Source organism: Quercus lobata, chromosome 8 (genome assembly GCF_001633185.2).
Source record: "Quercus lobata isolate SW786 chromosome 8, ValleyOak3.0 Primary Assembly, whole genome shotgun sequence".
NCBI classification, from domain to species: domain Eukaryota; kingdom Viridiplantae; phylum Streptophyta; class Magnoliopsida; order Fagales; family Fagaceae; genus Quercus; species Quercus lobata.
Genome location: NC_044911.1, coordinates 56,195,960 through 56,202,820, shown reverse-complemented (window position 1 = coordinate 56,202,820; position 6,861 = coordinate 56,195,960).

Here is a 6,861-nt window from a genome sequence, read left to right as displayed (position 1 = left end):
TTTAAAACACTAAAGAGTTTTTTAGTTAAGCCTCCATATCGTAAAAGTTTCACTACTAATTAGTACTAGAGCTTTTGCAAAAAAGATTATAGAGCCTTAATTAAGAAGTTTTTTAAATTTCTTGAAACTCGAATTTGGAGGATTGAAAATATTCTAGTTTTTCATTATGTTTGTTTGGTATAGAGAATAGAAAATTGGAAGGACAAAAAATAACTATATACTAGGTTGTAATTCATGTTTACACACATAAATATTCAACAATAGTGATGATAAAATGATCTTACCTAAGTAAACGGGGGTGATTATTTTGATTTTCATACTGACTATTTTGAATGAACAACTTTACATTAAAATTAAGAAAATTAAAATGGACATTTAGCGCAAAATTAGACTATAATTAAAAACTAATCTAGATTCAATTTGGATTATGATTATGTTTTGACTTTAATATAATATATATGATACGATTTTTTTTGTTGAGAAAAAAGAATGAGAAAACGGAAAAGATTGTTTACATATATTTATTATTATGCTCCTATTATCAAAGATATATATATATATATATATATATATATATATTTTTTTTTTTTAATAGTATGTGAGAAGTAATTTTTTCTCTCTCATTATTATCTAATAAATATTACATATTATCTCTATGTGTGCGTGTTTTGAAAATCTAAATTTAAGTGTTTATTTTATTTTATTTTGTGTATATAGGATAGAGTTCAACATCTCCACGATTTTTTTAATAATTTGATATCTGGTAGGGAAAGAATTTGAACAATAAACATCTTTGTTGGAAATACTAAAAAATACCAATTTAATTACAAATTTCTTTACAATATTTCCATGATTAAATTAACAAGTAAAGTGCCAAACTATAAAAATCCCACCTCCCATGGGCACACAAAATATAAGGAGTGTGGAACTCACATATCAGTGAGACATAGATCTTATGAGCCTGTCTCAGTAGATAGTTTCTCAAGAAGGAGATGGACAAAAAACAACCAACCAAACAACTAGTAGAAACAAAACCCATTTCAAAATGGAGAGAGAGAGAGAGAGAGTGGAAACCACTTGGACACCCTTTGTTATGAGTTTATCTCCAATTTCCTTTCTGAACCAAACAAAGGAAAATACCAATTTTCGTTCTACCTATCTCTCATCATTTTTCTTTCTGTCCATTTTTCAACCTGATAAAAAAAACACAAAAAAAAAAAAAAAAAAAAGGAATTTTATATAGTGCTTGAAAACTCTTTTCATCATTTTTGAATCTCCCTCCCCTTATGTATCTCAAAACCAAAAAATAAAAAAAAAAAAAAATATATATATATATATATATATCTATTTTCCCAACTTTCATACTTTATAGCTCTTAAAATTTTCTGATTTTGAAAAGCAGACAAGACTTGTAGCGAGGCAATTGTAAAAATTACTACCCAAGCAAAACTGCAAAAGCAATTGGCACAGCGTGTTCTCTCTTCACGATGAAATATTTTGAAGTAGCTTGTTTCTTTTATGGATCAAATGATTCAAATATATACAAATTCTTATAAGTTTTGACAGGGGAAACGTCTGTTATGCTAGTCTCCTCTCTTGTTTGAATTACAAAGAGAATGGAGGGTAGGAAAAAGTTCTGGTTTAGAATTTTCTTTTATTTCAATTATATTATTAAACTTTTATTTCTATTCTTGAAAGTTGAAAGTTTTCAAATGTCGTTGATGTTTTTCCTTTTGCTTGTCTTTGTTTCCTATGTCGACCAAACCTCTTCAAAGAAGTAGGGAAATTAAAATTTGAGATGATTGTTGTGTGAATATGACTGGTGAGTGGCCCTAATTTGAATTAGACTAGTTCACACTCAATTCAAGTCATAAATAGCAAATACAATAGAATTCCATTTCCGCTAATGGAAAATAAGGAAAGTGATGTTAAGGATGCTACAAATTTTACGATATAAGACTTATAACTTTTATTTTTTTTCTTGAAAAAAGTATAAGACTTATAACTTGATCTGTCACAAATATCAAAAAAGTAATTACAATATTTATTTATTAAGTTGTTGAAGTCTAGCTACTATCACATTTGATTTATAAATATTTTGTAGTAAAATTTGTAGTAATTTTCATATTTTTCATTTTTTCTTTATACAACGAAAGTGAAGAAGGGATTCAACATGAACATCTCTATTAAAAATTATTGTAAAAGTGAAAACTCTAATACCAATTTGTTATGTGAAAGGACCTCTTGATAGCCCTCTCACACAAATAGTGATTGTCAAATATTATGAGATTTAGAAAGATCTTCAAACAAATAATCAGAACGAATAAATTAATAAGCAATCACATACAAGAGAAAACACTAAAAATTTACGTGGTTCGACAATAGCATATGTTCATGGCAGTGATGGCAAAACTAGAGGGCCTCCTAGCTTTTCAAAATTTCCCTTAACCGTAGTAAAAACATTATCTTTAAATTTTAGAATGATTTTTTTTTTTTTGTAGTTTTTTTTTTAATTAAAAAAAAAGAACTTTATTATAATTAGCTTGACTCCTATGGAAAATAATTATTGGCTCAATCACTTGTCCACAGGTAGCAAATGATGAATTCACTATATTAAAGAAATATTACAGAGTGTTTATACACTCAAAATGTATTAAACAAATAACAAAATCTCGGTAACACTTTCACAAACAAAATCAAAGTCTCTCCCATATGGGAGGACCCTTGGGCAAAGGCATCTAAATCCTTTGTGGTGTTACTTTATTTATAAGACTTTAATATTCATTTATTAGTGGATAAAAAATACCTTTATAGACAATGAATATTATCCTTAGGTTGAAGCAAATTTATGGAAGCAAAATGGAACACCCACCCCCACCCCCCCCACCCCCAAAAAAAAACCCCACGGCTACTTTTTAAACAAAGTCAAAACTCCCTTCAAATATTAATATTCCCACAGTTAAGATTCAAGCCATCCTATAATAGTACTTGGCCCCCCTATAATTACAAAACCTTGGGCAGAGTAAAGTTACCCTATAAACAAAGTCAAACCTGTTTCTCAAAAAACCAATATATATATATATATATATATATATATATACACGCACGCATATATATGGTCATGTTAACAGGTGCTCTTTGAGTAATAGTTAATAAATCATTTAAGGAAAGTTTTTATATCACTTTTATGGGAAATTAAAAAAACTATCAAAATATTAATTACCCCCCCCCCACACACACACACACACACACACACACACACACACACACACACACACATAGTCAAATCTCTCTTCCTTGTTTTATAGATAAACGGAAGCCTTTGGTGGTGAGTTAAAACATCTAGGGACCAATTCATCCTCAAATCACCATGTAATGATGTAACCTTTTTGCGGGATACCATCTGGTTGAAATATGGTATTAATATTAACTTAGATACAGTATCTTAAGTGTTGTTCCTTAGGTTTTCATTTTAAAATTCAGTCATGTGGCTACTTAATTAAAAAATACATTTCCATCCCATGAGAAAAAAAATCCACATAGCAGAATCTTAAAAGGGGAACCTAAAGAACATCACATAAGTACTGTATCTAAGTCTTGTTCATTTATAAATATTGACTTTTTTTAATGGAAAAAATATTTAAATCTATAACATCTGTTTTGTCATAATTATTCTTGGAAAAAGTTCACCATTAATTTGATTTGGAGAAATATTCATTTAACTCACTATGTCGCAATTAATAAAACCATGCACGTATACTTTTAGACTTTTAGTCATATAATTTATTTAACAAGTAATATAATTTTTTTTAAATAATACATATGAATTATTTTAAAACTCGATTTGTAGAGAATCGAGTATGGGGCAATCAAACTTAAAAAAAGAAAAAAAAAATTGAAACTCGAGTTCCACAATATTATTTTTTATTTTATTTGATTTTAAACCAATTGAGTTTTAGATTAAGACTTGATTTTATTAAAATCGAGTTTCAAAACAGGGACATGACTCTAAATAGTTTCAAAACATGGACATATTGCTAAATTTTTTTTAAAAAAAGGGCAAATGCTAAAATTCCCGAAGCAGTAGTAGACCTTTCCTTAAAAGTTAAAACCTAATTTCAGCTCTAATAATGGAGTAATTGTCAAGGTGGCCGGATTTTGTTATTTAATTATCTACTTTATCACTTTATAAAGAGTAGTGATATGGATACAATTTTTTCACAACTTGCTAAGCGATAAGTCGTAAGTTATGAAATCCTAATTCATATAAAAAAAAAAGAATTATAAATTATGATTGAAGCAAGATGATTTCATATAAACCCACATGTAATTCAATTTTTGCTATATACCGATTACAATAAATCATGCTAACAATTTTGACTATTTTTGCGTCACCAAACTATTGATTAGTAAAACTCCAACAATCACAATTTCTGAAATTTAATTTATAAGTTGCGTGCCTACATCTGTGTTTATATAACAATAGGAAAATCAAAGGCAAATGGTTGTTGAAACGTCAAAGTCAAATTAGTCAATGATCTCTGTATCCCAAGTTTTTCAAATGGACCTAATTGCAGTATTGAACTATTAATTAAAAAATGGCACCAAACCAAGAAAGTGCTGGAACAACCGAACAAATTGTCACAATGTAATATTGATTGTTAGCTTAGCTCTAACTCAAGTGAGAAGGGGACAGCTATTACAAAAAAAAAAAAAAAAAAAAAAAAAAAAAAAAAAAAAAAAAAAAGGAGAAAATGGGCATTTGCCATTTTTGCCAAAACTTTTTAGCAAAATGCCTCGTATCTAAAATTATTTAGGGAAATGCCCCTATTTTGAAACTCGATATTCTAAAAGTTGAGTTTCAATTTAAAACTCGATTTTTAGACAATTGAGTTATAGCAAATTGAAAAAAAAAAAAAAAAAAAAATTTCTGGAACTCGAGTTCCTTAAAAAAATTCAAGTGGAACTTGAGTTCTATGAACTAGAGTACTTCACATGGAACTCGAGTTCCAAAAAAAAAAAAAAAAATTTCTAAGTCCACGATCGCTATAACTCGATGTTCTAAAACTCAAGATTTACATTTGAAACTCGATTTGTAGAAAATTGATTTTCAAAACAGGAGCATTTCCCTAATTAGTTTCAGACATGAGGTATTTTGTTGAAAAATTTGTGAGAAATGGGTAAAAGCCAATTTTGGCCAGAAAAAAAGGATTAAGATTGCCCAATACTATGTTTAGAGTTGTTTGGATTCTCTTTATTTTAGATTCTCTTTATCAAAAAATAAATTATAAAAAAAAAAGAGTTGTTAGATTCTCAGAACATGTGATCCATGCTTTCTCAACAGTCAAGCATATTTGACAATTTATAATGGCATTTATTTTTTTTATTTTTTTGGCTTTAGTTTACTTTTAGTACTTTTTTAACTAGACATGTCATTTTGTTTTAAATATACAATGGAAAATGGTAGTGAGTTTTAATCTCCATATTTTATTTAGTTAGTGGATGATGTGACAGTTTCTCATCAAAACAAAAGAAGATTCCAATTAAAAAAGTACTTGAAGTAAGACAAATCTTTTTTTTTTATAACAAATCTAACTGAATTGGTACCGTGTCTATCATGAGAGGCAAGCCAAATGAAAAAAGAGAAAAAAAAGAGTTTTTTAGAACATTTCAATTTCCAAATTCATTTTGCTAGTGAAATTCCCTCACACTCTTTAAAAGGGGGAAAACAAATTTAGGCCTAAAGAGGGGTAAAAATTTTTTTTGTACAACCTACTAAAAGTAAAAGTAGAATAACGCAGGAGCGAAGGGCAGATTATGTAACACCCACATAGGTGACATGTGTCATCTATGTTCTACGTTCTATGTTCAAATGTCTTTATTATCTAGTAAAATATCATTTAATTGGGGTTTTCTAAGGAATATTTAGCTTTTATTTTATTTTATTTTTTTGAGAAAGTTTCAACCTATAACGTTTGTTTCCAATGATAGCTTTTTATCATTAGACTAAGATATCAATCAACTTTTATGTTTTAATTCTCCAAGGTAGACAAGTATTTATTATGTTTATAGTTTCCATGAGTCAAGGTCTTGAAAATGTAATGTTTTTAATTACTAATTTCATTCTCCCATGCTTAGAGGGCTGTTTTAAGCTTTATATAAGCCTATTGGCTGAATTGAATAAAAATCATATTATAGAGTGTACTTTTAGATTATAAAGCCTTGTGCTTCAAAAGACGAATTTCTTCTAAATTAACTTTTATCTCTTGGGTGAATTTCTTTGGGTGGCGAGTATATCTTTGGGTGGTGATATTTTATATCCCATTGAGTGGCGAGTCAATTTAGTTCTATATCATTAGCTAAATTCCTTTGGGTGGTTTCTCTTTGGGTTTGCTTTGGTAGTGAGCTTATCTATCATTTTAATTCTTGAGTGCTTTTTTTTTTTTTTCATATAAACTAGAAAATATAAAAAGATATATATATCCAATCATCCCATATTCATCATATTGGATAAGTTTGGGTTGCCCCATACGATTCTTGTAAAATAGAAGGGAGAAAATGAGTTTTTTTTTTTTTTTCCTTTTAATAAATATTTTATTAAGCAATTTAGATAATTTAATTATGAAGATTCACTAGGTACATCAAGGTGAGTTTGGTTTCGGTTAAAGGGAGGAATCTCTTCCATTCACACCACAATCTGACAAATATTTGTGCACTTTTAGCTAAAGGAGTAGAGAAGTTTTAAAGGGTTATAAAATTAAAAACAATTTTATAATTTCGAGTTTTTAGGAGAAAAAAATTACAATTTTCTATTCATACTTTATAAATCCAGAATTTTAAAGCACTATTCAATCTAATATG